Source organism: Lathyrus oleraceus, chromosome 6 (genome assembly GCF_024323335.1).
Source record: "Lathyrus oleraceus cultivar Zhongwan6 chromosome 6, CAAS_Psat_ZW6_1.0, whole genome shotgun sequence".
NCBI lineage: Eukaryota > Viridiplantae > Streptophyta > Magnoliopsida > Fabales > Fabaceae > Lathyrus > Lathyrus oleraceus.
The window spans coordinates 357474677-357498379 of NC_066584.1; positions in this window are offsets into that span (position 1 = coordinate 357474677).

Below are 23703 nucleotides of genomic sequence, written 5' to 3' on the forward strand. Positions count from 1 at the left end.
TATTTCATTTAAAAATCAAAAGGGATGGTTTGAGTTTTCAACTCCTCTCCTCGATTATTTGAATATGAGTTCTCTTACTCGGTTAGTCAAATAATCGTCATTTCTAACTCACCCCAAACTTAACCTAATCAAATTATTTTCATAATAATGAAATGAAATGGGGGATGGTTTTAAGCCTTTAACTCCTCCCATCGATTGTTTGAATACGAGTTTTCTTACTCGGTCAGTTAAGCACTCGTCATTTCTTTACAAACTTCTAAACCCCGATCAAATCAAAACACTTTCATAATAAGCTAAATGAAAAGGGAGATGACTTTGAGTTTTCAACTTCTCTCCTCAATTGTTTGAATACAAGTTCTCTTACTCGGTCAGTCGAACAATTGTCATTTTTCCACAAACATACAACTTAATCAAATCATTTTCATAACAAACTGTACGAAAAGGGAGATGGTCTTGAGTTTTCAATTCCTCTTCTCAAATGCTTGGATATGAGTTGTCTTACTTAGTCATTCAAGTACTTGTCGTTCATTCTAAAAATACATCAACCATATGCAAACTTATTTTCGTAATCTCTCAGATGAAAAAGAAAGCGGTCTAGAGTCTTCTATTCCCTTTCCCGATTATTAGGATACAAGTTGTCTTACTCGACTATCCGAGTAATCGTCATCCAACCAAAAACATCTCAACCAATCAAAACATCCAACATATTAATCCAACTTGTCACCCCCGTGTGACCAAAACTCTTTTCAGAAAAAACACTGTTTAACCCCTTTTAATGTGCATAACAAACTAGTGCTTAAGCCTCCGCCGAGAGTAGACAAGCCAACGTTTAGCCTTTAGAACGCGATCTAAGCAGCTGTTCGCTAAAAGACACCAACCAACCGTAGTTCCCCGAACTACGAATGCTCTGACTTCCTTATTGCACCATAAGGATACGTAGGCACGAGAGTGCGAAATCTTGGCGAGCACACTAATAAAAAACCTCCCCTTTTCCCCCTTCTGAGGTTCCCATCCATCTCTATTTTTAATCCTTTACTCACTCGAAGAAAACAAACAGCATAAGTTAACACTCAAATCTCAAATTAAACTAAAAGGTTCCCGTTGAGTACAACGGACGTGAGGGGTGCTAATACCTTCCCCTTGCGTAATCGACTCCCGAACCCAAATATGGTTACGATGACCATTATTCTATTTTCTTAAAGGTTTTATCGATATTTTCCTATTCCTTCATTGGGATAAATAACGTTCGGTGGCGACTCTGTTCGAACATAATTTTTTTCCGTGACCATCGTGAGGAATCACATTTTTCGAGATGCGGCATGTATCTGAACACCTTTATTCAAATTCTGAATAGTAGGTTGAGTAGCTCGAGGAGGAAGACGGAAGTGAAGGCTAGGGCCTCTACACTAATCTTCGTTGTCATCAGGAGTTTCAATAATAACTGGTACAAAAGTTTGAAGAGCCTGTTCTGAATTGATCTCACGGTTATCGGCACTAACCATCTGAGGAGAGTGAGTCGTCATGCCCCAAGGATAGGCAACAAAGTTCCCATTCGCAGGATGCACAACAAACGGTTGATACGACACTAATGCATTCCCATTAGTAACTTGGGGAGTGAAATTTGGAGGCAAACCCCAAAGATAGGCAATAACATGCCTACTAGGACCTGGCTGACAGATAGGCTGACTCAGCACAGGTTGAATCACAGTTTCAACAACATCATAAACAAGAGTGATGACAACAATGACATCAGTAACTACAACAATAACAAGACTGGTAGAAGGGGAGGTAGAAGCCTTTTGAGCTTGAATGTACTCCATTATAGTGGTCATTGGAACTGAGCCAAGGTTTCCTTGTACATAGCATTCTCTCATTCCAAATCTGCCATAATTCTCGACTTGTTAGCTCTTGCAAAGTGCTGGTGCCGAAGAGTCGTCGTCTTTCTGACTGAAGAAATGACAGGGTGAGCTTTTTTTGGTTGATAGGCATGAGATACGAATGCATGAATGCACATGTTGGGGATTGAAATTCTAGTTATCAGACCTTCGATGTCACACGGGTTGTTATGACATCCAATTCTGCACAGACAAGAATTATGCAGAACTTAAATGTAAGTGCAGTAAATAACACAAGTAATTGTTTACCCAGTTCAGTCCAACATGACCTACGTCTGGGGGCTACCAAGCAGGGGAGGAAATCCATTATTAGTAGTATTAATTCAAAGCTAAACTCACCCGTTTACAACTCTTCACTTAATCCCTACCCAATGCAATTTCAATCTTACACTAAGATCAGAGTTCCTACTCACTCCCCCTCAATTACCTCAGTGATTACAACCTTTAATCAATATTAAAGACAATTATGAAGTCACACTTCAAACAACTCTTGATTGTGCTTAACAACTTTAATCAAGATACACAACACTCACACTTAAAAGCTTAGAGTGACACAACACTTACAACTCAATGAACAACCTATACCAATGCAATCATCTACGTGATAATAGCTTGGCGTACAAGATATGTCTAATACAAGACTCACAAAAATACAGTAGTGAAGTATGATGGACACACTAAATCTTCACGCCTCAAAATCCCCAGTTCTGAATGAAGGAATGACTTCCTTTTATATTGCAGTACTTGGGCCTTGCACTTGTATTCTCCTGAATTTAAGGTCACGCGAGTTTCCTTAAATTCCATATCTAGGTTACTAACAAATAGGCTATTTGTTAGGTTCATTAAATGTAGCTTGGTTGTTGATTTCCTGGATTTTCTCTCAGCTGTTGAATCCCTGAAGAATAGCCTGAGAAAAAGCTGAAACAGAAAAACTAAACAACCTACAATTTAGCATATGCTGTCAGGAATGAATGTCACAACATTCAGCTTGACATCAAGGTCCATATGCTAAGTCTGTTTTTCCTGAAAACAGACTGTACAAATTTGCTGAACTGTACATGACCAATCTGTCCATTCTACAGTAACAGCTTACATTGATAAATGTCAAACCATCCAATTTGACATTTACACATTTAGCCTTAAGTCAGTTCTGTTATCCTCTTGAAGATCAGACTGACAAACATACTGAAGTGTAGCAGAACACCACTCTGTCTAATGTTCAGTATATGCTGTCAATGATGAATGTCATAACATCCAGTTTGACATTCAGACAGTAGGCCTTATGCCAGATCTGGTATTTCCTTGATAACCAGACTGAAAATAAATACTGAGTTCTAACAGAACACCAACTGTTCTATTCCTCAGTATCTGCTGACAGGGATGAATGTCACCACATCCAATTTGACATTCAATAAATCTTGTAGTAGCTAATCCTGCAGTAAACTACTCAAGTGTGTCATGACATCAATCAAGACATCAGAGTACAGTTAGATATTCTAACCTACAATGCAGTCACACAAACACCTTCACAGCATGTCATGACATCAGTCAAGACATTAGAATCCAACTAGTGTTTTACCATACAATGCAGCCAATTAAACACCTACAAACTCCCCCTTTGGCAAATTTTTGGCTAAAACACTTTGATCCCACAACAGAGTTCATAGCAGCGGAAATCACACATCTAGCAGGGAATAGACCTAGCTAATACACTCATACACATGGAAGTTAAATAAAAACTTCACACACATCACCACACACCACAACCTCTGGATACGAGGATCTTGAATATCTGTCCTGAATATCTGTTTAGCAAAACAATCTGTTGTCCTGGGGTATCACCTGTTACTCCCCCTTTTTGTCAAAAATGTTGCCAAAGCAACACTCTAAACTACAGACCAACATAACTTAAACAAAATTACACATAAATGACAGAATTACTGACTTGGTTTTACTTCACAGTTTCAACCAAGTTAACACCCACTTGATCTTGCTTCACAACTTTGATCAAGTAGTCACACACTTTTGCTTTACAGTAGGTACCGCCATATCAGATGCCATGACTTTGTGTCTGACATCCAGAACCACTCCTGCATGAACAATGTCCTTGAACTTCTGCAGGTGCATAGGCCGCCTCAAATTAGGATATCTCTTTAACCTCTTGTTGCCACACTTGTTGCAAGTGGCATAGCTATGCTTTGTTGACCAATCAGAGCATAGTTCCAATTGTTTAATAGGCAGAGATATTAAACAATACATCCCAAACATCATTGGTTGCTATAAGTTCTCAGAGAGACATATTCCCAGTTTGCCCCTTAAGTTTTCAAACTGAGTAGCATCCAGAGCCTTTGTAAATATGTCAGCCAGTTGGAGTTCAGTGGCTACATGTTCCAAGGTAATCACCTTGTCTTCCACCAGATCTCTGATGAAGTGATGTCTAATGTCAATATGTTTGGTCCTGCTGTGTTGAATGGGATTCTTGGAAATATTGATGGCACTGAGATTATCACAGAACAATGTCATGACATTTTGAGTGACATTGTACTCAGTGAGCATCTGTTTCATCCAAACCAGTTGGGAACAACTGCTTCCAGCAGCTATGTATTCAGCCTCTGCAGTGGACAGAGATACACAATTCTGCTTCTTGCTGAACCAAGATATGAGATTGTCTCCCAAGAAGAAACATCCTCCTGATGTGCTTTTTCTGTCATCAACACTCCCAGCCCAGCCAGCATCACAGTACCCAGATAGGACAGGCTCAGAACCATGTGAGTACAACATCCCATAGTCACAAGTCCCATTGATGTACTTGAGAATCCTTTTGACTTGATTCAAGTGGCTCACTTTGGGCTCTGCTTGGTATCTTGCACACACTCCAACTGCATAGGAAATGTCAGGTCTTCTTGCAGTTAGGTATAGAAGACTGCCTATCATGCTTCTATACAAGCATTGATCAACACTAGGCCCTCCATCATCTTTGGTTAACTTTAGATGAGTAGGAGCAGGAGTTCTCTTGTGCCTAGCATTATCCATACCAAACTTCTTAACTATGTTTTTGGCATACTTGCTTTGGGAGAGAAACATAGAGTCCTCCATTTGGTTGACTTGCATTCCAAGAAAATAAGTCAGTTCCCCAACCAGACTCATTTCAAACTCAGATTGCATTTGGTGAACAAAATGTTTTACCATTTGCTCTGACATCCCACCAAAGACTATATCATCCACATAGATTTGAGCAATCATGATTTTGCCGTCTTCATCCTTCACAAACAAAGTTTTATCTATCCCACCTTTTCTGTATCCATTTGAGGTCAGAAATTCAGTCAACCTTTCATACCACACTCTAGGTGCTTGCTTCAACCCATACAAGGCTTTCCTCAACTTGTACACATGCTTAGGTTGGTTAGGATCACATAACCCTTTAGGTTGTTCCATATAGACTTCTTCATTCAAGTAGTCGTTCAAGAATGCACTCTTCACATCCATTTGGAACAGTTTAAACTTCAGAATGCATGCTACACCTAACAACAATCTGATGGACTCAAGCCTAGCAACGGGTGCAAACGTCTCATCAAAATCAACCCCTTCAACTTGAGTATATCCTTGAGCTACTAGTCTTGCTTTATTCCTAGTAATTACTCCTTTCTCATTAGACTTGTTTTTGTAGATCCACTTGGTTCCAATGATGTTGGTCCCTTCAGGTCTTGGAACTAGCTCCCATACTTCATTCCTTTTAAACTGCTCAAGTTCCTCTTGCATGGCATTGATCCAATATTCGTCAGTGAGGGCTTCTTTCACATTCTTTGGTTCAACCTTGGATACAAAACAGGAATTTGAGCTAATTCCCTTTGACCTGGTAGTCACACCACTATTGGGATCCCCTATGATAAGATCCTTAGGGTGGTCTTTCTGAATTCTGATAGATGACATTTTGGTGGATGCATCTACTTCACACTCAGGAGAAGGTTCTTGTACTTCTTCAGACTTGACTGAAATGTCTGTTGAAGTGTCAAGGAATGTTCCAACATCCTCTATGACATCGATTCCTTCCTCTTTATCATCCACAATCACATTTATGGATTCCATCAGGACATTGGTCCTGTAGTTGAACACTCTGTACGCTCTGCTGTTGGTTGAGTATCCTAGAAATATACCCTCATCACTTTTGGGATCCAGTTTCCTTCTCTCTTCACGATCTGTGAGAATGTAGCATTTACTTCCAAAGATATGAAAGTACTTCACAGTGGGTTTTCTGCCTTTCCATATTTCATACAGAGTGGAGGAGGTTCCTTTTCTCAAGGTGACTCTATTGTGAACATAGCACGCGGTATTCATAGCTTCAGCCCAAAAGTGCATCGGGAGCTTCTTTGCATGAATCATAGCTCTGGCAGATTCTTGAATAGTTCTATTTTTCCTTTCAACTATCCCATTCTGCTGAGGAGTTATAGGAGAGGAGAACTCATGACTTATTCCTTCAGACGAGCAAAACTCATCAAACTTGGAATTTTTGAACTCCGTACCATGATCACTCCTAATTCGGATAACACACCTGTCCTTTTCCCTTTGAAGTTTGATGCACAGGTCTTTGAAGACATCACATGTATCTGACTTCTCTCTGATAAAGCTTATCCACGTGTATCTGGAATGGTCATCAACCACCACGTATGCATATCTCTTTCCACCCAGACTTTCAACCTACATAGGTCCCATTAAGTCCATGTGCAACAGTTCCAGAACTCTGGAAGTTGTAGGATGTCCCAACTTCGGATGTGACATCTTGGTTTGCTTGCCCACCTGGCATTCTCCACAAACTCTTCCTTCATCAATAAGCAGCTTTGGAATTCCTCTGACTGCTTCCTTGGATATGATCTTCTTCATTCCCCATAAGTGGAGATGTCCAAGGCGTCTATGCCACAGCTTCACCTCCTTTTCTTCCTTGGCTAAAGAGCAGATTGTGGAGAAGTTTGAGACTTTAGGTTCCCACAGGTAACAGTTATCTTTGGATCTGGATCCTCTCATAACTTCCTGATTGTCACCATTTGTCACAATACATAGCTCCTTAGTAAACTGAACATAAAACCCTTGATCACACAGCTGGCTTATGCTGATGAGGTTTGCAGTTAGTCCTCTTACTAACAGCATATTATTCAGTTCTGGAACTCCAGAGCAGTCCAGCCTACCCACACCTTTTATTTTTCCTTTAGCACCATCACCAAAGGTCACATAGCTGGTAGTGTGAGGTTGAATATCCACCAATAGATTTTCCATACCAGTCATATGTCTTGAGCAACCACTGTCAAAGTACCAGTCTTCTCTGGTAGAAGCCCTTAGAGCTGTGTGAGCTAACCTAGCATACCATTGTCGCTTCTTGGTGGGGACATTGTGCCTATATGTCTGATACTTAGGTCTGTCATGAGGAGCTTGGTTAGGGTAACCATGAAGCCTGTAGCAGAAGGCTTTTATATGGCCAAGCCTACCACAGTGGTGACATCTCCATTGCTGGAATTTCCTCTTTTGATGATTACTCATCCTGGTTCCCTGATGTTGAGACATTGGGTGTGACCTTAGCTTGAGTTTCTGAACTTTAGCCTTTGAGCGTTTGAGTTCAGCTGAGGATTTTTTCACAAAGCCTAAACCAGTCATGGTTCCAGACTTATGTCCCACCTTTAGGATCTCTTCCAAGGTGTCAGTTCCTTTATTCAACATTCTGATGGATTTAGTCATCTGCTCTAGCTTAGATGTCAGCACAGATATCTCACCATTCAGACCCTCTATGACTTTCAGCTGCTTTTTATTATGAGCTTCCAGCTCCTTGATGCGCTTCTTCTGCTTTTCACCTTGTACACGGACTTCTGCACTGGAGACACATAGCTCCTTATATGATGTAGCCAGTTCATCAAGGGTCAGATCATCTGCACTTGAATCATCATCAGTGACACAAACACTAGTTAGTGCAGTGACATGTTTAGCAGATTCTCCTTCAGATTCACTCTCAGAATCTCCCTCAGACCATGTGACAGCTAGCCCCTTCTTTTGCATCTTGAGGTAGGTAGGGCATTCAGCTCGAATGTGTCCATAGCCCTCACATCCATGACACTGGATTCCCTTGCCTTGGTTGAACTTTTCTTCAGAAGTTGATTTTTTTCTTATGTCAGACGGGATGTTCTTGACATTTGGTCTACCTCTTTGATCAATCTTCTTCACGAATTTGTTGAACTGTCTCCCAAGCATGGCTATGGCTTCTGATATGCTTTCATCACCTCCAGTATATCCTGATTTTGACTCCTCTTCAGAATTTGATACAAAAGCTACGCTTTTGCTCTTCTTTTCAACATTCTCGCACATCCCCATTTCAAAGGTTTGGAGAGAACCAATGAGCTCATCCACCTTCATGTTGCAGATATCTTGAGCCTCTTCTATTGCAGTGACCTTCATGGAAAATCTCTTAGGTAATGACCTGAGAATCTTTCTTACAAGTTTCTCTTCAGCCATTTCCTCCCCCAAGCTACCAGAGGTATTTGCAATCTCAAGGATATTCATGTGGAAGTCATGAATAGTCTCATCCTCTTTCATCCTCAGATTTTCAAACTTGGTGGTCAGCATCTGAAGTTTGGACATCTTCACTTTGGAGGTGCCTTCATGAGTTACCTTGAGGGTATCCCACACATCCTTGGCCAGCTCACAGTGGTGCACTAGTCTGAAGATGTTCTTACTTATTCCATTGAACAATGCATTCAAGGCCTTAGAATTTCCAAGGGCTAATGCCTCTTGCTCCTTGTCCCATTCTTCTTCAGGGATCTGCACACTGACTCCATCCTCAACTCTCTTCGTTGGATGTTCCCATCCTTTGTTGACAGCTCTCCAAACTTTGCTGTCTAGAGACCTTAAGAAGGCTATCATACGAGGCTTCCAGTCATCATAGTTAGAACCATCCAGCATGGGTGGTCTATTTGAGTGTCCTATATCCTTGTCCATGGTACTAGAAAGTAACTTCCCTAGATCTCACCCAGAAATTAACAGGCAGGGTGCCTGCTCTGATGCCAATTGAAATTCTAGTTATCAGACCTTCGATGTCACACGGGTTGTTATGACATCCAATTCTGCACAGACAAGAATTATGCAGAACTTAAATGTAAGTGCAGTAAATAACACAAGTAATTATTTACCCAGTTCAGTCCAACATGACCTACGTCTGGGGGCTACCAAGCCAGGGAGGAAATCCACTATTAGTAGTATTAATTCAAAGCTAAACTCACCCGTTTACAACTCTTCACTTAATCCCTACCCAATGCAATTTCAATCTTACACTAAGATCAGAGTTCCTACTCACTGCCCCTCAATCACCTCAGTGATTACAACCTTTAATCAATATTAAAGACAATTATGAAGTCACACTTCAAACAACTCTTGATTGTGCTTAACAGCTTTAATCAAGATACACAGCACTCACGCTTAAAAGCTTAGAGTGACACAACACTTACAACTCAATGAACAACCTATACCAATGCAATCATCTACGTGATAATAACTTGGCTTACAAGATATGTCTAATACAAGACTCACAAAAATACAGCAGTGAAGTATGATGGACACACTAAATCTTCACGCCTCAAAATCCCCAGTTCTGAATAAAGGAATGACTTCCTTTTATATTGTAGTACTTGGGCCTTGCACTTGTATTCTCCTGAATTTAAGGTCACGCGAGTTTCCCTAAATTCCATATCTAGGTTACTAACAAATAGGCTATTTGTTAGGTTCATTAAATGTAGCTTGGTTGTTGATTTCCTGGATTTTCTCTCAGCTGTTGAATCCCTGAAGAATAGCCTGAGAAAAAGCTGAAACATAAAAACTAAACAACCTACAATTTAGCATATGCTGTTAGGAATGAATGTCACAACATTCAGCTTGACATCAAGGTCCATATGCTAAGTCTGTTTTTCCTGAAAACAGACTATACAAATTTGCTGAACTGTACATGACCAATCTATCCATTCTACAGTAACAACTTACATTGATAAATGTCAAACCATCCAATTTGACATTTACACATTTAGCCTTAAGTCAGTTCTGTTATCCTCTTGAAGAACAGACTGACAAACATACTGAAGTGTAGCAGAACACCACTCTGTCTATTGTTCAGTATATGCTGTCAATGATGAATGTCATAACATCCAGTTTGACATTCAGACAGTAGGCCTTATGCCAGATCTGGTATTTCCTTGATAACCAGACTGAAAATAAATATTGAGTTCTAACAGAACACCAACTGTTCTATTCCTCAGTATCTGCTGACAGGGATGAATGTCACCACATCCAATTTGACATTCAATAAATCATGTATTAGCTAATCCTGCAGTAAACTACTCAAGTGTGTCATGACATCAGTCAAGACATCAGAGTACAATTAGATATTCTAACCTACAATGCAGTCACACAAACACCTTCACAGCATGTCATGACATCAGTCAAGACATTAAAATCCAGCTAGTGTTTTACCATACAATGCAGCCAATTAAACACCTACAGGGATGGAATGCAAATAATTATGCAACATCCATAGATTCAAAGCACTGATGGTATAATGATTCAGATTCAAAACTTTGGCATATATACAACAATGCAATAATGAGATGTAATAGAGTATGTTAATAACATAAAATAATCCGGATAATCTACGTATACTACCCGATGTAGGATCAAAGATCCGACGTCCATGAGAATAAGGTATGTAGAGTCTATGGTTTCCTGCAGAAAAACCCATATCCCCCTCTCATGCAGGTTCTAGTCTTCAAAAGGTAGTCCCTAAAAGGTCTCCCAGAGTCACCGACTCAAAATGGAAATACCCTGCTGTAGTGAATTCTCACAAGACAAAAGTACTTCTAAGTGAATCTTGTCTGGGTGTGGCTCTCGTAACAACCCAACATGCGAAACGCAGGTGTACACGACTATCGACAAATCATTCCTATGTATGTACTCAGCTCAAGTATAGAGCTCCACTCATGCAACATCAACCCCAACCCAACAGAGAGTATAACAAATAATATCCATAATAAACAATATTTAAGGTAATAAAGAATGTGATAAATAAAGCGAGTACAATAATAATGGTAAACACCCAAACAAACGGAGAAGCAATGAAAACTAGGCTCGACTCCTTTTAGTGATTAGGAAGTGCTCTAAGAAGCAGAGTTCCCCAGTAGATTCGCCAGCTGAAGCAAGCGGAAATATACTTGAACGTATCATACGCTCGAACATACAACAAAGTCGCTATCAAACTTTATTTGTTCCCGAAGGAAAGGGAAAACATCGATAAAACCCGGGGGAAAGAGAGACGTTGGGTAAGGAAGTCGGTTATGCAAGGGGAATGTATTAACACCCCTAACATCCATGGTACTCCATGGAAACCATTTTGACTATTCTTGCTCGAATGAGTGTGTTATCTAAATATTACTCGCGAAAGAGGGAAAAAGAAAGAATAGATAAAGTGCTCGGTGAGGATTGAGGTCCTCATGCTTACGTATCCTCACAGTGCAATGAATAATTCAGAGCTCCATAGTTCATAGAACTAGTGGTGGGAGGTGAAAAGAGTTGTGATCAAGGTATGGTCTGAACCAAAGGATAATCTGTTTGAACTCCAACAAGAGGTGAAATATAAATCCAAGAGTAAAATTGGTATGAACCAACAAGTGAGGGGCCTACGACATGGTGTCACTGTATTGGAACAACCTAAAATAAAGGAATTAAGTGTTTGGTTTTACAGCACAAACAACTCTTGGTTCATAAAGTGATACAAGATGGAGCTCAAAGAAATACTGTATTTGGCTCAAAACAAGAGTATATCACATGAATTAAATGAAGGTAGTATATGAATACATCATTGAGATGAATAAAGTAAATGATCAAAGTCACATAATTGAATATTTGGTAATAAGTGATTGAAGAGGTATAGTTTGAAACCAAAGGTTAGGGTATCCATTGGAATCCATAGGAGAAATGAAATTTGTACCGTAGAGGGAAACCAACTTATTGGCCGAAAAAGAAGAAATAAAATGTCTGGGTACGAGCCAAACAACTCTAGGTACAAATGCGGATTGACACCATATGGTCCTAAAAGGGTGTATATGGAATTCCAAAGGAAATTGTATTTCAGTTTTAATGAAAGAGTATGTCACTAGGGTGAACGATTTATGATTGAAGGTAGGTAATGGATCATAAAAGATATGAATGGTGCCCTAAGACGGGAGGAGGAATAAATAAGTATGCTCCCGGAGGATTCGAACCCTCGTACCTACGTATTCTCATTATGCAATGAGAAAATCAGAGTAATCATAGTTCAGCCTGCTACAGTTGAAACAAAAGAGGACAAATTGATTTTCCAAGGTACACATCCCTTCAAGGTTGAAAAAGGAGTGTCAAGGTTCACAACCTTCTAGGCAAGGTATCACTACCAGAGTTTATAATCCTGAAGAGAAGGAACTGAATTGGGCTGCCAAGGTTTATCACCTTACAGGGAAAAGAGAAATAGATGCCAGAGTCCATGACTCTTAGGGAAAAGAACTGAATTGCCAAGGTTTAATACCTCTTACGACAAGGAATTGAATTGGACTGCCAAGGTTTATCACCTTACATCGAAAGTGACAAGGTTTACCACCTTACAAGACAAAGAACAAGTGCCAAGGTTTATCACCTCTCAAGGCAAGGAATAAGTTGCCAAGGTTTACCACCTCTCAAGGCGAAGAATTGAATGAAAAAGGGTGTACAACCACAAATTTCTAATAGCAAAGGTGCTTAATTATTGAAGTGTTTGAATGATTGATGCTTGCTTGAAGAAGACTTGTCAATTGTGTGATTCGAATTGCACTAAAGTCAATGAACAAAGGCGAATACCTTGAGCAAATACGTCAAGCATCCCGTACCCAAGGATATCCATAATGAGTTAATGGAATTCTCCAATCTCATCAATTCTTTGTTTCTTAAAGCTCATAGCGTGTAACTCGAATCAAAGTTGACAATTTGCTGATTGGAGATCTTGCATGTTGAACTTATTGATACGATGCTACTTGTTGTAGAAGAATACTTGACAATCACGCAATTCAAATTGTGCTAAAGTCTATGAATAGATGTGAATACGACGAGTAACTGGGTTAAGTGTCCCGTTCCCAAAGATATTCAGAATGAGTTAATGGAATTCTCGAATCTCATTCCTTCTCTATTTCTTAAGGCTCGTGCCACACACTATGGGTTATGATCGTCAAGTGTGGACACCTTTGCTGTGCTTGAGTAGTAGTCCACTCTGTTAGCTATGCTTGATGGATGTTGACTTTGAAAGTATTGATCTTGAATTTTAACCTTGAGATCTTGAGCTCCTGAGATTCAGTGTATCCAATATAGCTTGAGCATAATCGACTTGCCATATTAAGTGATCAAAGGTCTTTTGATCACTTGAATAGACTTGGGGGGTACAACACAATACCAAGAATTTGGTTGATCAAAGTAACCTTTAGTTAACACGAACCAATGGGATTGAAAATGATAGTTGAATTAGGTACAACATAAACCTATTGAATTAATCAATTAAACGAAAATCAGACCCATCTAATCAAAGCCCTAAATTAAGGGATCATGCAAAGATCAAAGGAAAGTTAATCAACTATCTTATGAAAATTAACTTGACTAAAATGGTCAGTTAATCTAAATCTATTCCTAATTGTCATACGGTGAACTGACTTTTTGTGTGTTTTTAATCGCAATGTCGCGGTTAGCAAGAGTCACCACCGACTTTTCTTTTATCCCATAAGGAAAGGTGGAAGAGAACAGGAAAGACCTTAATTTAGATTCTTAGGTTCGGGAGGTACATTATACAAAGGGAAGGTGTTAGCACCCTTTGTATCCATGGTTATCCATGGGCTCTTAATTGCTCAATCATTTATGTTTTTCTTGTTTGAAAGAGTGTTTGAGGAATGCGTGAAAATGTTTTGAAAAGGAGAGTTTTAACTTTGTAATGATTCTCGTATGAATGTATACAAAGTGGTTATCTCGTTTAGTTTTGAAAGTTGTTTAGAAAAATATAACTCGGCAATGATCCTAGTATGAATGTATGCCGAGTGGTGATTTTCTAAAAAGGATGTTTTGAAATGTGTGAGGTGTGGAAAGTATTTTAGGTTATGAATGAGCAATTAAGGGTTATACCTGTCCGAGGTCTTTCCGGGCATTTCCTATCCTTATGAGGGTAAAACTATCCTTACTTTTGAGAAGTAAGTAGTTTTATCCTTTGGATGTAGGAGGGTCATCGAAGGGTCATTGATTGGTCATTGAAGGCAACAGTTGTGAGGATACCTTAGCATTCGAAGGGACTATCATCATTTAACCGTAGGCTACACCGAAGGGTCATCGAGGGACAAAGGTAACATTCGAGGGATGATGATTTAACCGAAGGGTCTTTGCTAAGGGTATCCCCATATTCGCGGGACATGACCGTAATACCGAAATCGTGGGGTAACAAAGAGAGGTCCGATATCATTTATTTAAAGGCAAGGTGTTGTAATTACTTAGATAGCCGTAATCAATTAGGTAGTTAGATCCATATTAACATCAATACATTAAGATCAATTAAGCCATTAGGGTGGATCTTCGCCATAACATTAATACATTAAAATCAATTGAATAATTCGGGGTGAATCTCCATAAGGGTATCCCACACACAAGGTGGAATACCTAGCCGACCGTTTCTTCGAGAATATGTAAGCCTTTACACCATTCAACACACGGGTTAGAGCATTGAGATAAAGTATGATTTGACAATTGCACCATAAAATGAACATAACAGTCATGAACTCAGGCCAAATGATGCAGAACTATGACAAATCATGCCTAGATAAACATAAGATAGAACAACAAAGAGACAAAGCAGCCACTGTCCCGTTCGCCTCTGCTTCGCCTAGCGAAGGCCTAGCGAGTACTCGCTACTGGCTCGCTTAGCGATATGCTAGCGAGCGGCTGCTGGTTTTGAATTTGATATCAGTACAATCTCAACCAATTTCATGCTTTATGGATTTCATTACTGCAATTATATGGTTAATCATTTAAGGTCTGCAGGTATATACTAAAGTTCACATGCCAAGCTTAAGATATTTCATAAATCTAATCATGAAGCCATATGCAAATTAAGAACATAATAATAATAGCTATGTAAACCTGTTAGCAACTGAGTTGTGACTTCGAATCGGCAAATCAGATTGAATTGGGCAGAGATAGACCTTGGTGCCGCCGAATTCCTTCAGGGTTTGCCTCCCGTGAGTATCAGGGTTTGCTTGCTAGAGCTCTCCTTTCTCCATTTTCGTTCTCCCGTCTCCGTTTTTCTTCCTCTTTTCGTGACTGAAGGCTTGGCTATTTATAGTGCTCTTGTTGTGACCTAATGGGCTCAGAATGAAGCCCAGAAATTCTGATATTCGCAAGCTTCGCTAGGCGAAGGAATTGCTCGCCTAGCGAGCAAGCTTTTTTTTTGGGCTTTTACTGGATCTGGCGCTTCGCTGGAGCGAGTGTCATGACGAGGGGTTCGCTAGGCGAAGGGATTGCTCGCCTAGCGAGCAAGCTAGTTTGGGCCTTTTCTTGGATTGGGCCTGTTGTGAGCTGGGCTTTCGTTCCTTTAAGATCAGTGCCTTGCAGAATAAGTCGGAGTGTCTTGAAAAATGCCTTGTAATATTAACGGGCAAATTTTGGGGTATGACAGCTGCCCCTGTTCAATATTCTTGAACCGAGGGAGTTAGGATGGCAAGTATGCCGTTCGTGGTCTGGAGGTGAAAGATTATTGAACACTAGAATGTCCCAACAATTTGCCCTTGTCACTCGAGAGGTGGGCTTGAAGATGCCATCCAGGAAGTTTGATGATGAGAGCTTCAGAGTGCGTCGTACATGAGACGATATCTGAAGGCAGGGGTGTCATATTGGGTCGTACGTCAGACCGTATAGTGGTTCCTCCATTATGCTGTCGATTTTGCTGGAGAGTCAGAGTGGGTTATACGCTACTGGGGATAAGGGATCAGAATAGATCGTACGCTAGATCGTATCTGAGTGAATTATCCATTAGGCGGATGACTTTGCTGGGGATGAACGATCAGAATGGATCATACACTAAATCGTATCTGAGTTGCAGAATGAGCCATCCATTAGGCTGTATCTGAAGCAGGTGGAATTAGAATGGATCGTACGCTAGATCGTCTCCGAGTTAAAGATCCAAAGGGGTCGTATGTTAGGCCGCATTGGAGTTGCGGAATGAGTCGTCTATCGGGCCGCGTCCGAGGATGAAAGGGTAGTTGTATGCTAGACTACGCTTCAGAAATGTACCGTACACTAGGCAACATCTGAGGAGATGAATATCCGAATGGGTCGTACGCTAGACCGTCTTGAAATAATTGAAAGAATCATAGGTTGGGCTGAATCAGAATGAACCGTACGTTAGGCTATATCCGATGATATTTGTATATGTTGTATCCGCAATAAATGTCTGGAATGGGCTTAGGATGCCATCATTAGGAGAATGTCAGGATGAATGTTGACACGGAGTATATCTACAAGACACATCTGTAATCGATAAAGATGCCCGCCTGAGTGGATCTTTATTTGACCGTATCAGGAGGATGCTTAACCTGAAAAATCAAGTTAGTTTCATGCAATGTCATGATGCATGAGATGCAAATGTTGTATGCATGTGTGTGCTGCGCAATGACGTAATGAATGAATTATGCGTCCGGCATAAATGCGAACATTGTACGCATGTACATGATATGAAATGAGGTAATGAATGCACTATGCGTCTGAACGTTCTTCCAGGGGACTCTACTGGGGAATAAATCTCAGTCTTCTGGTCGGAGATATTTGTATTGATGACCCTTTCTTAGCTGAGGATACTTGACTTCTGTCTGATGGCGGAAAACACTCAACAGGGCCCTGCTGGGGAAGGAAGAGATGACCAGTCTGTCTGGTGATGCCAACCTCTTCTGGGAAACAGCTGGTTCTTGTTGGGGGAATAGAATTAGCGACGGATTCATTGGAAAGCATGGTTAGACCTTCTCCTCGATCCTGAAGTCTTGTAGTAATCGTTATTTCTATTTTAGGCATGCATTTTTTGTAAACATTGATCATATTCAAATGCATAAATCAATTCAAGTTAAATCAATGGACGTTTACGCAAACAAAACAGAGAAAGTAAAACAAAGCATCTTTTTGGAAATGAAATTGTATTGATTTTGAAAGAGGGCCTATAAATAGGCAATTTGAGTACAAGGAGACAGAAATCCTAGTAAGAGGAAATTGTTAGGCAAACAAAGAGAAAGCTATGCAGAAAAAGTCCTATCGATTCTAATTTCACTACTGTCATTATGTCTTCAAGCATCTCCTCCCTTGCTGTCGAATGGAAGTGATTAGCTTGTTCAGTCCCTTGAACTTGGTTGAAGCTGACAGAGAATGGGACATAGTCATACGCTTTAATCCCTAATTTTTGCCTGGACCGCCTTTTCAGGTTTTCAGTCCACCAGGATACCCCTTTTTGCCCAAGCCACCTTTTCAGGTTTTCGACTTGCCGGGTGTACGTCTTTATATGTTTATCCCTAATTTTTGCCCGAACCCTTTTGGTTCGCCGGGATGCCCTTACTTTTGCCTAGGTACGTCGACCTAGCGAGTCTCTTTTACGCGTAGTATTTTTTAACTATGTTTGCGTTCACAGGATGCGGGAAGTCGTCGCCATCCATTGTAGCAAGTATCATGGCTCCACCAGAGAATACTTTCTTAACTACAAATGGCCCTTTGTATGTGGTAGTCCATTTGCCTCTGGGATCACCTTGTGGTAGAATGATACGCTTTATCACCAATTCGCCGATTTGATACACCCGTCTCTTGACTTTTTTGTTGAATGCCTGGGTCATGCGCTTCTGATATATCTGCCCATGACAAACAGCCGCAAGTCTCTTCTCATCAATCAAATTTATCTGATCGAGTCGAGTCTGAATCCATTCATCTTCATCTAAGCCCGCCTCTTTCATGATTCTTAAAGAGGGAATCTGAACTTCTACTAGTAAAATGGCTTCCATTCCGTAGACTAAAGAGAAAGGAGTTGCCCCTGTCGAAGTTCGTACTGAGGTGCGATAACCATGAAGAGCAAATGGTAACATCTCGTGCCAGTCTTTGTACGTTACTGTCATCTTCTGTATGATCTTCTTGATATTCTTATTAGCAGCCTCCACGGCGCCGTTCATCTTGGGCCGGTACGGAGAAGAGTTATGGTGTTTTATCTTGAACTGCGCGCAGAGTTCCGTAATCATCTTGTTGTTCAAGTTAGTACCATTGTCAGTGATAATTCTTTCGGGGATGCCGTATCGACAGATGAGATTATTTTTGATGAATCGTGCCACCACATTCTTGGTGACAGAAGCAAATGAGGCTGCCTCTACCCACTTTGTAAAGTAATCAATAGCAACAAGGATGAAACGATGTCCGTTAGAAGCAGTAGGTTTAATCTCTCCAATCATATCGATGCCCCACATTGCAAAGGGCCAAGGTGCTGTCAACACGTTCAATGGAGCAGGAGGTGCATGTACTTTATCCGCATATATCTGGCACTTGTGACAGGTTCTGGAGTGATGGTGGCAATCAACTTCCATGGTAGACCAATAATACCCTGATCTCAGAATCTTCTTGGCCATCGTATGTCCACTAGAATGAGTCCCAAAAATACCGTCGTGCATATCTCCCATAATCTTTTCTGCTTCCTTTTTATCCACACAGCGAAGCAAAGTCGAATCGTGGTTACGTTTGTATAATACTCCATTACTCAAAAAGAATTTAGCAGAGAACTTCCTCAGGAATTTTCTGTCATTGATAGATGCCCCCTCAGGGTACTCCTGAGTTTCTAAATATCTTTTTACTTCGTGGAACCAAGGTTTCTCTTCCACTTCATCAGTATTAAGCTCATAACAATGTGCTGGTTCATCCAATCGCTCAATGGTGATCATGGGAGCTTCATTGTCCCATCTGACTCTGAACATAGATGACATGGTAGCCAATGCGTCTGCCAACTGATTCTCTTCTCGTGGGATATGTTCGAATGTAATCTCTCCAAAGTATGGGATTAGTGACAACACCTTCTCTCGATAAGGGATGAGATTCGGATGTTTAGTGTCCCATTCTCCTTTGATCCGACTGATTACTAATGTTGAGTCTCCGTACACACTCAACAACTTGATTCGCCGGTCTATAGCAGCCTTGAGTCCCAAAATACATGCTTCATACTCAGCCATATTATTGGTACAATGAAAGCATAATCTAGCAGTGAAAGGTGTATAGTAACCTCCGGGAGAGATGATTACCACACCAACGCCATTGCCTAATGCATTAGAAGATCCATCAAAAACCATAGTCCATCGGGATCCCAGTTCGGGTCCTTCATCCGGTTTAGGTTTTCCATCATCGGTGACAAGCATGACATCCTCATCTGGGAACTCAAAATTCATAGATTGGTAATCGTCCACCGCTTGATGAGCCAAATGATCAGCTAGCACGCTTCCTTTGATTGCTTTCTGGATAGTATACTGGATATCGTACTCTGTTAAGATCATCTGCCATCTCGCTATTCTTCTGGAGAGGGCAGGTTTCTCGAATATGTATTTGATAGGATCCATCTTAGAAATCAACAAAGTGGTATGATTCAACATATACTGTCTTAGTCGGCGAGCAGCCCAGGCCAAAGCACAGCAAGTTCTCTCGAGCAGTGAGTATCTTGTTTCACAGTCGGTGAACTTTTTGCTAAGGTAGTATATGGCGTGCTCTTTTCGACCAGACTCGTCATGTTGCCCCAATACACACCCCATTGAATTTTCTAACACGGTCAAATACAGGATTAGAGGTCTTCCTTCAACGGGTGGTACCAGAATTGGAGGTTCCTGGAGATATTTCTTGATTTTGTCAAAAGCTTCTTGGCATTCATCATTCCATATCATCTCTTGATTTTTCCTCAGTAATTTGAAGATGGGTTCACAGGTAGCAGTTAAATGGGCGATAAATCGGGCGATGTAATTCAAACGTCCCAAGAAACCTCTGACTTCTTTATCTGTACGGGGAACTGGCATTTCTTGAATAGCTCTCACCTTAGCCGGGTCGACTTCAATTCCTTTACCACTGACAATAAAGCCCAAGAGTTTACCGGATCTTACGCCAAAGGTGCATTTGTTCGGGTTCAATCTCAACTTGTACTTCTTCAACCTCTCGAATAGTTTGTATAAATGATCGAGATGTTCTTCTTCAGTATGAGATCTGGCTATCATGTCATCCACATATACTTCTATTTCATGATGGATCATATCATGGAACAAAACCACCATAGCACGCTGGTACGTTGCCCCGACGTTCTTTAAACCGAATGGCATTACTTTGTAACAGAAAGTGCCCCATTGCGTCACAAACGTAGTTTTCTCCATGTCCTCAGGTGCCATTTTAATCTGGTTATAACCCGAGAATCCATCCATGAAGGAGAATACTTTGTGTTAAGCGGTGTTATCTACCAGAACATCAATGTGCGGAAGTGGAAAGTCGTCTTTGGGACTCGCTTTATTCAGGTCTCGGTAATCTACACACATTCGCACCTTACCATCCTTCTTCGGCACTGGTACCACATTAGCAACCCATTGAGGATAAGAAGTAACAGCTAGAAAACCGGCATTGAATTGTTTCATAACCTCGGCTTTGATTTTCTCAGACATTTCAGGACGCATGCGGCGAACCTTTTGCTTGACAGGACGACAGTCTTCCTTCGTTGGCAGACGATGCACTACTATGTCAGTATCCAATCCGGGCATGTCTTCATAAGACCAAGCAAAAATCTCTACGTAGTCACGTAACATTTGAATCAATCTTTCTTTGATACTGTCTTCCAGGCCTGCTCCTATTCTGACTACTTTCTTGTCTACTTCAGTACCCAGATTTACACTTTCGATTGACTCTTCATGCGGCTGTATAGTCCTTTCTTCTTGCAGTAACAATCTGGCGAGTTCTCCGGGTACTTCACAATCTTCCTCACTTCCATCTTCGGCTTGGTAGATCGGATTTTCAAAGTCATAATGAACAATAGTGGAATTATTATCAATAGGATCCAGAGTGGATACGGATCTGCAATTTGTTACGTGAGTGTGTGTAAGAGAGCATAGCTTGTTTGAAAAAACGACAGGAAAGATAAAGAGCACAATATTTGAATGCAAAAAGGTCCATTGATTTATTGAATATGAATATGCTTATGAAATGACAAACCCTTAACAAACTAGCTATTGTGCCCCGGGCCTGGACACAACGCTTTAAGAAGTTCAATTGAAAAAACTAAAAAAATTGCAACACTAAATAGACAATAACAATTACTCCTGACTAAAGGAGATGGGGATAGTGTCTTCAGCCTTCCAATTATTGAGTCTGTCACCAATTGTTGGGTAAACCCAGCTATCCAGGTCGCAATCGCTGTCAGCATCTTCTACAGCATTGATCTGGTCTTTGACCATCTTTTCAGAATTGAATCCCAGGCCAAATTTATCAGACTTGTAGGGTATGTTGATCAGTTGACCCCATCCAGTACGACCACCATCTTCAACCACAGCTTGAGCGTCTTTCAGAGAAATCATGGCAGGAGGAGCTCGAACAACCTCGGGCACAAAGGGAGTTGGCTTAAGGACAAGACTGGGCGGAGGAACCACTTCAAATGACTGAGATGGAGTCTCGAAGAATTCACCATCCATCTCAACGTATCTGAAGGTATGCACACTACTGACAATATACTCTTCTTCCCCATACACAGTGACGATCTTACCCTCTATTGGATATCTCAGTTTTTGATGGAGAGACGAAGCTACAACACTTGCCCCGTGAATCCAAGGGCGTCCCAGCAAGCAGGAATAGGCAGGACGAATGTTCATTACGTGAAAAGTAGTGTCGAAGACTTGAGGTCCTATCTTGATAGGGAGAACCACTTCACCATGGACAACACTCTTCGCACCATCGTAAGCACGCACCACAATGTCACTAGGCTTCAGTTCAATGCTCTTGCAGTCAGGTTTATCGAGCACGGCTTTCGGTAGCACGTTCAAAGAAGAGCCATTATCGATCAACACATGAGACAAGGTGATCCCCTTACACTCAATGGAGATATGCAGAGCTTTATTGTGATTCTTCCCTGCTGGTGTCAGGTCAGCATTGGAAAAACCTAGGCCATTGTCAACAGTCAGGTTAGCAACATAGTTTTCGAACTGATCGACGGAGGTCTCCTGAGGTACATGAGCAGTCTTCAAGAACTTTATCAAGGCATTGGCATGAGATTCAGAAGATAACAACAAGGATAACATCGATATCTTAGAAGGAGTATGCCCCAACTGTTCTACCACATCAAAATCACTCTTGCGGATGATTTTCATCACTTCTTCCATTTCTTTTTTAGCAACATCCTCAGTAGTAACTTCGATCGGTGTTTCTGACTGAGAAGGGTGGACTGGTTCCTTTCCTCGAGTTTCAGGGACTGGAGGTGAGATCTCTGGAGAGAAGATCCTTCCGCTTCGGGTAACTTTACTAGTCCCAACAATGTCATTAGGATTAGCAGAATTATCAACTTGCTTTACGCCATGGATGTAAACATCACCTCCATAATTCCACGGAATGGCTTTGCTTGAGGAATATGGTACTGGGCCAGGTGCAGTAATGATTAGGGGGGCTACCCTGGGCTCAGCAGTAATCTTCACAGGTACTCTGGTAGCGGTAATCTTCACTGGAATTTTGGACCTAGCAATCACAGATATTTCTTCAATAGGGTTTTCCGCCTTAGGAATCCTTTCGAAGAGAACTGTACGATCGTCCATCAGCCGTTGAATACCATTCTTTAATTTCAGGCAATCATTGGGTCGGAGTGTACAGAGATCGCAATTTTCAGCACAACCTGGAAATAAACCAGCTTGCAATAAATTCCTCTTTATGATCGGGAGAGGAGATGTTAAGTCCGCCACATTGGAAATGTGAGAATCGTCATCCACGGCATTAACCGTCTTGTCATGATTAGGCATAGGAGCAGTGATGACATTAGGGGTCTCCGGAGGCTCAAACTCAATTTCTCCAGCTTCGATCATATCCTGAATCTTATTCTTAAATGACCAGCAATCGTTTGTATCATGCCCGGGGCTATCGGAGTGATACGCACACTTGGCATTGGGATTATAACGAGAAGAAGCAGTGTTAGGTTTCATAGGAGGATCTCTGAGGGTGATCAGATTTGCCTTTAGCATACTTTGCAGTGCTTGTGCTAAGGTCATATTGATCCTGGTAAACTGCCTTCTTGGCTTGTCTTGTTTGGGCTGGAAGTTTTGAGATGCACTACAACAAACAAGACCTTAGACAGCGCTTTTTTTAGCCTTAGACAGCGCTTTAAAGCGCTGTCTAAACCTCCGCTGCTAAAGGTTTAGACAGCGCTTTTTTAAATCTTAAAAGCGCTGTCTAAGCCCCCCCCTTAGACAGCGCTTTGGCCAAAAGCGCTGTCTAAGACCCTCCTATTTTAATTTTTTTAGGTATACCTTAGACAGCGCTTTTCAAAAAGCGCTGTCTAAGCCCCACCCCCTTAGACAGCGCTTTGGCCAAAAGCGCTGTCTAAGACCCTCCTATTTTAATTTTTTTAGGTATACCTTAGACAGCGCTTTTCAAAAAGCGCTGTCTAAGCCCCCCCCTTAGACAGCGCTTTTGCCTAAAGCACTTTCTAATTCCCCCTTAGACAGCGCTTTTTACAAAAGCGCTGTCTAAG